We start from the raw sequence: 9,409 nt of genomic DNA on the forward strand, positions 1-9,409 counted from the left end.
AAATGAGATTTTTCTCTCACTTCTTTGAGGTCTGAGAGATTTTGTTTATTTTTATTTTTAGATGCTTCCTCATGTTGCAGTGTCAGTGGGGAGTGTGTTTTGTTCTTCCACTTTTGCTGAGTTCACACGATGCCACTCCTTTTACTAATGCCGTAATGTCAGGTCGACTCCATTAATAGCCATTGTGCATTAAACCACTTTGCCACCTGGCATCTTTCTTTCACAGCATCCATTGCTTGCAACAAAGCAGTCAGCTAATTTTTCTCAGTGGCTGGCACAGCAGAAGGTTCGATAGGAGATGGTCTGACAGAGCAATGATTGATGACCATAATCGTCCCTGTCTGGCTAGAAAGTGTATCACCTACCAATTTGTTCTGTTCCTGCCAGCTAGAAAAGCAAAAGTCCTGACTTCAATAACAAAACAGCTGAATGTCTCCGACATGGCAGCAAACCTCTTCACCAACGATTAGAATTGGTTGACACCTATTTGCTGTGTGAATAAAGAAACCTAAGCTTCTTCATCATCTAGCTACAAACTAGCCAGGCTGTAGGTTAATTCTGCACTGCAGAGTGGCTGAGCAGGAAATGTAAACAGAACAAAGGAGTTAATTCTGTAGCACTGGAAAAGCATATGCCTCACATCTCCAAATCTCACATCATGTCCAAAGCCTGGGGAAGACAAAATTTTAAAACAGGGAGAATACCCTTCAAACAGTTTTCTGTTCTTCACACTCATTTCACATTCTCAATGCATATAGTTTGCCTTGAGACAAATGGTTATAAGGTGACCAAACATTTGAACCTGGAAACAAGAATAATTTCTCTGGGTTGTCCCTCTGAAGTTGAAGTATGAGGGCAGCAAGATGATGTAGGAAGACAGGACAAGCAACCTCACAAGGGAGTTAGGAAAATTATTACTGCAGTCCTGTTCAAATCAAAACATACTGGAGTCACTGCAAGGATCCTCAGCAGCTAATGCGTCTCTACTCTGCAAGGGCCAAAGCTGATAATGTCTATCCTGCAGAGAGAGGCTTGAAACATCTCACTTACCCTGTTATCAAAGAGCAGCCCCACATTGAAATGAACCCCCCCCCTTGAAAGGGGCTGCAGGTTCACTGTCAATATTGCAAACTCTCATGATTTTATCAAGAGTTTTTTCATATTCAGCTCTCTTCTAAAAGCTTCTGGAGCCAAGTGATAACATGCCAGTCTCGGATTTCATTTTCAGCATCACAACGTTTTTATTCCTTGTGACTGGGAAAAGAGCTTGAAATTGGGAATCCTGAAGGACTGATGGTAAGATCCCCCAGTAGCTGTTCTAATTGTTGGTGTTTTTAAGAACATCTCATAATATCTTCAAAGCTGACTTGCAGTTTTGTTTAGTTCCTAGCTTTAAATGCTTCCTTTTGACGGTTCCAGGTGAGGTGCAGAGTGTGTGTCAGGTGAACAGCGATATGGGCACTTTGCCCAGGGAAGAAACACTTTTGTGGAAAGAGCGGCTGCACAGGATGGATAAAAATCAGTGTTCCTTTTGAAATCTAAACATGGCTGCATTTAGTTTGGGATGGCTTTTAAAGGTCAAATCTGTTCATGAGCACTGAGAAAAACTAAAACATAAAAAAAAAATCTTACATTTTTTATATAATATAACTTACAGTGACTGTTTCAGCAAAGTAACGAGTAGCAATAGGTCCAGAAGTGTTCATGTACTGTGTTCAGTGAAAATTCAGTTGCATAGGCTCTTGCTTTCCTTTTCATATTTGGGGGTGACCTATTTCAAATTAAAGTCTTCCATAGATGCTGCATAATATATTGCAAATCCCCCATGCTGTGACAGTCTGGGCAGTTCCCAAACACTGTGCAGGTTTTCCTGTCAAAGTAGCAATATTTTATGGTCTTTTCCAGTGAAGGTTCTTGAAGCATTGAATACAGATACATTCTCTGTCCAGGAAATCTACTACAGGATAACCTATTTTCTCTGAAGCACAGAGGCATTTTCAAAATCAGTATTTCTTTATCCAACTGATGCATTTTAATTTTACCCTTTTTCATTGCAGAAACTTCTTCCTGTTACTGGACTGATTTGGCTTATTCAGGCTGTTAATCATCTGGGATTGCACTACAGTTTAGATGTCATGCTTACTTTTTTATTGACAATTTTGTGATGTTGGAAGAAGTACTTCACTACTTAGAGGTTATTTCTCACAATATCTGTTGATTCTCGTTCAAGACCAGGAGTAACTATTAATTATCCTGCTGTTTTTTTCTGGTGGAGGAGCCATTACCTTAATGCACAGATTCTAGCCAGGTGTGTCAGTCCAGCAGAAAATACTTGCAGGACAAAGTGCAAAGTTGAGTGGAAATTGTTTTTCTCACCTTTATTCTCTGTGTTTGTTTGCGCGTTTTTGTTTCTATTTTCCAGTCTGTCTTTTGGTCATGATCTTGAGGCTATCTTGTTTCTTATTTTTGTTGGAGGGTGCTGCTTCACCTTTGGCTTTTGTTCCAGAATCCTTTCCTGATTTCTTTTTCTAAAACCAATTTATTTGAAGAATGTCATTATGAAATCTACTCTTGTTGAATGCCCTCCTGATTCAGGTGGTGATTGCATTGCTTTAGGAATGGAGCCAGAGCTCAATGTAAAAGTGGATTTCAGCCATGTAGAAGTTTGCTTCTAAAATTTGATTTTGCAAGGAATTCGCAGGCTGGTAACAGACCTGAGCCCAAACTGCAAAGGAAATTAAACAAATGGAAACTTAGGGCACCTAATAATGCCTGTAACCTTCTCCTACATGGCTGTTAGCAACTAATGCTCAGGATTATGAAGCCTCTGCTTAGGCTACCAGCCTTATAAGAGGGTTTCTGTGGCAGCCCAGCTCACAGGGCTGTTTGGTGTGGCTGCCTTGTGGGCTGTGACTGGCAGAGCCATCTGGAGATGTTTGGAAGAAGTGCAACAGGAAAAAGTATACTAACTAGTACTGAGTGAATTATAGGTTTTAAAATTAAACAAAGGAAGGACTCGATCCCTGCCCAAACCCATGGATGAGCGCCTTTCTGTCCCAACTACATGCAGATTTTTCTCTGCTCTTGGAAATTGGCAGTACAGTTGTCTTTGTTTTCAAAACCAACTAACCGACCGGCCTGAGGCAACCTAGTATCGGTCATTTCAAATACTTAGCACTTCATAAAATGACAGGCAACTGAGACAGGCTTTTGCAATGGGAGATGTCTGACCACATGGAGAGAAGCACCGTCTTTCCTCCTATGTGCCCTGGTAACTGAACAAGGCTCTTGTAACTGCTACCTCTGATATCAGCATCCCAGTGAGCTCACCACATGGGAGGGAAGCTGGTGGCCTTCTCATCTGACTTGGATTGCCTCAAATGTAGGTGTCTGTCCTAAGTTACATAGGCTTCCTCTACAATCACCGGTGAGAAACAGGCACTCCATGCCAGGTTAAACATTTGAGAGACAGATGAATTGCACTAAGATGTCTAGTTGTCTTTCACTTATACTTCTATGGGGAGCAGAGATAACTAGACTGACTGTCCAGCTTAGACTAGGCAATTAGCTTTTAGCCGCTATAATGTTGTGCAATTAATCCTGTATAGAATGTTTAGAGTCTGTCAGTGCAGCTTTGTAGCACAGGAGACATGAGTAAGAGCATTGATATATTCAGAATGGAATTTACTTTCTTTACATCTGTGTTCTGCTTAAATTTTGTAAACAGAAGTGTAAAGGAATTGCCAATTTTTTTTTTTAAGGAATAACTTCAACTCTGATCATAGTCAAAGAACAGACAAGACTGAAATTTTTTTGCTGATTGCATGTTTTTCTCTTTGCAAACTCACACCTCTAGTAAACTCAAATCAGCAGCACCCTTTGTCTTCATAAGACTAAATATTTTCTTTGATGTTAGAAAAATAACTAAGTAAATTAGACCTACAGTGCTATTTGGGGACCCCTGTCATGATATAATACACATTTGTACTTGTTTCCAGCAAGTAAAAAAGTAATGGATTTGCTTGAAGTTGCTCTATGTGCAATTTGCAGCTGACACAAAGCTTACTTGCATTGTTTATTGATTGTTACCAGAATAATGTTAAAGAACAACACTTTTCAGTATTTACTTTATGTTCAAGACTGCTGTACAGGGTATGTCACTGACTATGTGTACTACTCAACATGGCATGTATGATGAGTTATCAGGAAACTGGAAAAAAAATCATGTCTATTTCTGCAAAAAATCTTTAACAATAAAATAGCTTTTATTGTGTTGAAAAAAGCCCAAACTGTAAATGAGTTTTATGCTTTATCTTAATGAGAAAGAACAACCATTGTCCAAGGAATTGGCATATAGGGAAATAAGCCTGCCCTGAGCTGTGTGTTACTACACAGAGGCAGCTTCAAGGTTGCCAGCTAAACTGTTTGACAAGTCTGCCAGTGAGTCAGATCCTGCTGTTAGAGAAATATCTCTCAAAGCCCAGCATCTGGGTCCTTTATTGCAATCCAGAAAGAATGGGAATGATGTTTTAGTTTGACTGTAGCTGGCACAAGCTTAGACAGAGCTGTCAGAGTTACCATCGCCTTTATCTCCTTTCAGATAGCTTGTGCCTTTATCTCCTTTCAGATAGCTTGTTTCCTCTCAGTTGCTTATTTAATAGATCTGGGACATTTAGTTGACTGTTTTGCTTTATCCCCCCCTCCCCAATATTGCTTTCTATTTTATTCTAAATGTCATTGGTTGAAAGAGGCAGGTTCTGCTCTATAGTGGGTTAGATGCAGACCTTCCCTTTTTTTCCATATGTGTGTTTGTGGGTGAGCCACTGAGCAGAAACTCATGTTTTGCATCTGAAGGCTCAAGACAGGGATAGTCATATGATTATATATGTTGGATGTAGCTTTTCAGCTGAAAGGGCAAATAAATACACCTCAGGCTGTGTTAAACAGATAGGAGTAGGTTTGTTTTTTCCAGTTGAATTCCAGTCAGAATAGGGTCATATTCTGGTTTACTGATGCTGAATCCTCTTAATTGAGTAACATATTTTTAGCATGACTAAGGGGATCCACACCTTGCAAAACGTAACAGTTTATCTCCATATTCCCAAATTATGGCTTAAAGGATAATAGGTAGAAATAGCGGACACTGGGTGAAGCACACAGGCTGTCTCCAGGAGGCAAAAGGACTTATGAAGCCCAGTGTAAAGGTCTTGCAACACATGGCTTGCCAGATGCCTTCCCAGGAATCTAGCTTAAATGGGTTGGGGGCTTTAGCATCTTCTCTAGCTCTTTTGTGCCTTCACTAGTGACACCGTGCTTGAGCTCCAGCAGAGCACAATCTTTGCCTACAAGCCCTGCAGGTGACTGGTGCTTTCTTGACAGGACTAGCAGCATGCTATGTTGTAGCTAGGGGCAGGGTGCAACAAAACCTAAACATTTGCGATCCTGTGCAGATTCTTTCAAACAAATAAGATTTTTAAGTTAAAGGCATAGCTTTTACATTATTGTGGTTTTGAAATTAAACAACAGTATTTGTGAGACCAAGGTATTATAAATTTGTGTTTGGAGTCTTTGGAATAGTTCAAATTTTCTATAAGAAAATAACAAATTTGAGGAATGGTTTGGTTAGAAATAGTTTTTAGGAAATAAGAAAAATTCCGAAAACGTCTTCAATCTTCTAAGGGAAAGGTGGATTTTTCTCTGAAATTTTGAGGAATTGCACAGATATATATAAATGTGTATATGTTTGCATTTCCTCCATAAGTTCTGTTCTGCTCTGTAGTCATTCATAGGCACAGATTCATTATTTAGGGTGAGTTCATCTTCCAATAACTGGTCTAGCACGTACTCTTCCTTATTGATCTGATTTCGGCAAAGTGACTGCAGGTCCCCTACATTTAGATCACAATTGTGTCTGTGCCCGTCTTCAGGCTGTGGGACTGCAGCTCATTGAACAATATATTTATTGGGGACAGGTTCTTTCATCTATTCTTTTTTGATAGAACAGCTGGACAGGGACAAGTCTGGCAATACCTTTTTTGCCAGTTTTTAGAAATCCCATTCTGGGAGAATCTGTGGAGTTCCCAGAAGGCTGCCTATGTTCATGTCATACTGATTTAGTTAAACTAAGACAAAACCTTGTCACTTTATAAGTGTAAGGAGACATTCATGACTGCCTTATATTAATTTCATGTATTTCTCTCTTTGTACCTATTTTGTTTTTTTTTCCCTTTGTTTTTCATTTCCTTGATATGTCCAGATGAATATAATATCAAAACATCTCTTCATACCCTGATGTTTTCTGAAGTTTCTCTCTGACAAGGAGCTTTGCCTGTTACCACACACCTGCAGGACTGGCTTCTTGGTTTTGGATAAACAGTTGGCTGGTTCTTATCACCCCGTTTGAACTAAAGCTAATTCAATTTAGTTGAGCCTACCTGTAGCTGTGAAAGTCCATTCTTCACACCTGCAGATGCACTTTTTCCTCTCCTACATGCTCGGACCATTGTTTTCCTCAGACTATGGAAAAGAAAGGACAATAAGGAATTATGATATCCCAGGGCAGGGACATCCCAGGGCTTAATGTAGCAGGAATCAAAATTGAGGGCCATAGAATTTAGATTAGAATCTGTTACAGAGGTGAGGAAATGCCTTTTTCTTAGTACTGGGGATAAATCTATTTCAAAGAAAAATTCTAATAATGTCTTAGTACTGTTAATTTCTGGGACAGTTTTATTATGTCAGAGGATAATGTATTTTGGTTTCTACTCAGACAGTTACAGGTGATGAATATAGTAGTAAAACACCCATCCTTGCCTAAATACAGGTAAATCTGTTCCTTCCTGAACTGATATAGTCCATCTCTTAAAGACTGTCTTGCTCAAGGTGTATCAGTAGTTTGTAAAGTTTCTGCTATTTTTTAGCATTTAAACTGTATCACCAAAAAATATAAGCAATGTCTGAGCAAATAGTCATTTCTTAAAATATTCTAGCTACTGACTCTCTTGATTAAGTGAAGAATTGCTCTTCTGCTTCTCACATTATTGCACTACTCATTTGACTACTAGTGGGTGGATATTTCAAACAGAATCTTTTTGATTATGAGAGTGTAGGTGATATATTATTTTCTCATTTCCAAATAATCTCCCCATTAGAGAAAGTGTGAGTGGTAAATGAGGAGTTTCTCCTTCGGGTGTCCGCTGTGTACATACAGGAAGTTTCCCAGGCAATGCTCATTGGTATTTGTAAATGATCTGTTCTCCATCTGAGAGCTTTAAGTACTGGATGCAGCTGCTCACGCTTTGCCCCATTTGTAAATAGTTTTAAATATGCATGATCATCTCTGGCAGATTGCTTTACTTGCAGGATTTATGAGTTTTTTGACTTCTCTCTTATAAAATAATTCACCATAGCATCTCCTGCACCTTCCTTTCCAAATAAATAGAAAAAAAACACATTCTGAGAGCCAAGATTTTAGAATGAACAGTCAGAAAATGTAAAACCAAGAATGTCAGTAATTCTCATGTTTAGACTGCTAATCACTTACCCCCCAGGAGTACTTTTCCCTCCCCTCCTTATTCAATATGCCATATGTCAGCAATTAACAGTGAGTCAAATTACAGCTCAACAGTTTTGCTCATGCAGTTAGTGGAGTAGGAAAGAACTAAACTTAATCCAACAACTATTCGTAAGTGCAATGCAAAGGGCAAATGGAAATTGGCTACAAAATTATGGATGGTAAAATGTCAATGTTATAAATTATTTTAGCTTCAGGGTTCTGGAAGGCAAGGAGGAGCTTAGTAAATAATAAAGTTTTCTAAAATTCTTTGTGTGATGACCAGGACGACATGATCCATTTTGACCTGCATAGTGCCACGTTGAAGGTACGATACACTGAGTGTGACATATGGAAGAGAGGCAGGGTATAACTGGGGTTATATATGCTTGTTTCTAAAGTAAAAGACAGGTGCAGATTGCTGTAGCCTCATGAGAGCAGCTCAGACTGCAAGAGAACTCTGTTGGACTCCATCCAAGGAGCAAGTCCCACCTCACTCCAATTCAGGATTTCCTGGTGGTTTCTCAGAATTCTCTGCAGATTTTTCAAATGTGCGTGTGTGTGCCTGTGTGCATTAAATAATTTCTCTTGGACTGTTCAAAAGCTGAGAGATGAAGTGTCACAGTACAAATAATACTGGAAGGATTTAGAGAAGTAGTGATAAAAATGAGCACTAGTGATAGGCACAGGAGTTCCTAGCAGAAACCTAGGATTTTATATGATTACTCAGTTTTACACAAAGTTCAGAATTAAAAGAATATTAGACATAATTTTTATTCTCCCTATCCTAATTTCTCAAAGCCTAATTTTTACCTAATCCATATTTATTACCAAAATCATCAAATCAACATGTGACTTATGACCCTTGCAGACTAGATTTTGATTTTTTATGTCTCAAAACTTCTCTTCAGACTGAGACTTCCCCCTATTGTTTGAGATGTTGTATAATTGACATTCATAAGAAAAAATCTGACAAGCCAAGAAATAATGTAAATGCATTTCAAACTTATCTATGACTGGCCCATCTACAATCTTTTACAGAAGATTATATTTCAACCTCTCTGGTTATTTTGCCTTCAGGAACCAGAACAAATATTATATTTTCTAATATGAACTTATTTCCAGGTCATCAGCTTGGTATCTTAGATAGCAATGTAAGAACCATCACATGGATAGCATCATGTCCATCAATTGTTATCTCTGGTTTTTTCAATTTCTCTATAAGCCACTTACAATCTTAAGTGAAAGATTTCAAACCTTTCATCCATTGTATTCTGAATTATATCTACCCTTGTAAATCTATCTCCCAAATTTTCAGTAAGTATATTCTCTATAGAATCATAGAATCATTAAGGTTGGAAAAGACCTCTAAGATCATTGAGTCCAACCGTCAACCCAACACCACCATGCCCACTAAACCATGTCCCTAAGCGCCTCATCTACACGTCTTTTAAATACTTCCAGGGATGGGGACTCCACCACTTCCCTGGGCAGCCTGTCCCAAAGTTTCACCACTCTTTCAGTAAAGAAATTTTTCCTCACATCCAATCTAAACCTACCCTGGCGCAACTTGAGGCCATTTCCTCTCGTCCTATCGCTAGTTACTTGGGAGAAGAGACCAACACCCACCTCGCTACAACCTCCTTTCAGGGAGTTGTAGAGAGCAATGAGGTCTCCCCTCAGCCTCCTTTTCTGCAGGCTGAACAACCCCAGTTCCCTCAGCCGCTCCTCATAAGACTTGTTCTCCAGACTCCTCACCAGCCTCGTTGCCCTTCTCTGGACACGCTCCAGCACCTCAATGTCCTTCTTGTAGTGAGGGGCCCAAAACTGAACACAGTAGTCGAGGTGCGGCCTTAC

Source organism: Aptenodytes patagonicus, chromosome 2 (assembly GCF_965638725.1).
Source record: "Aptenodytes patagonicus chromosome 2, bAptPat1.pri.cur, whole genome shotgun sequence".
NCBI lineage: Eukaryota > Metazoa > Chordata > Aves > Sphenisciformes > Spheniscidae > Aptenodytes > Aptenodytes patagonicus.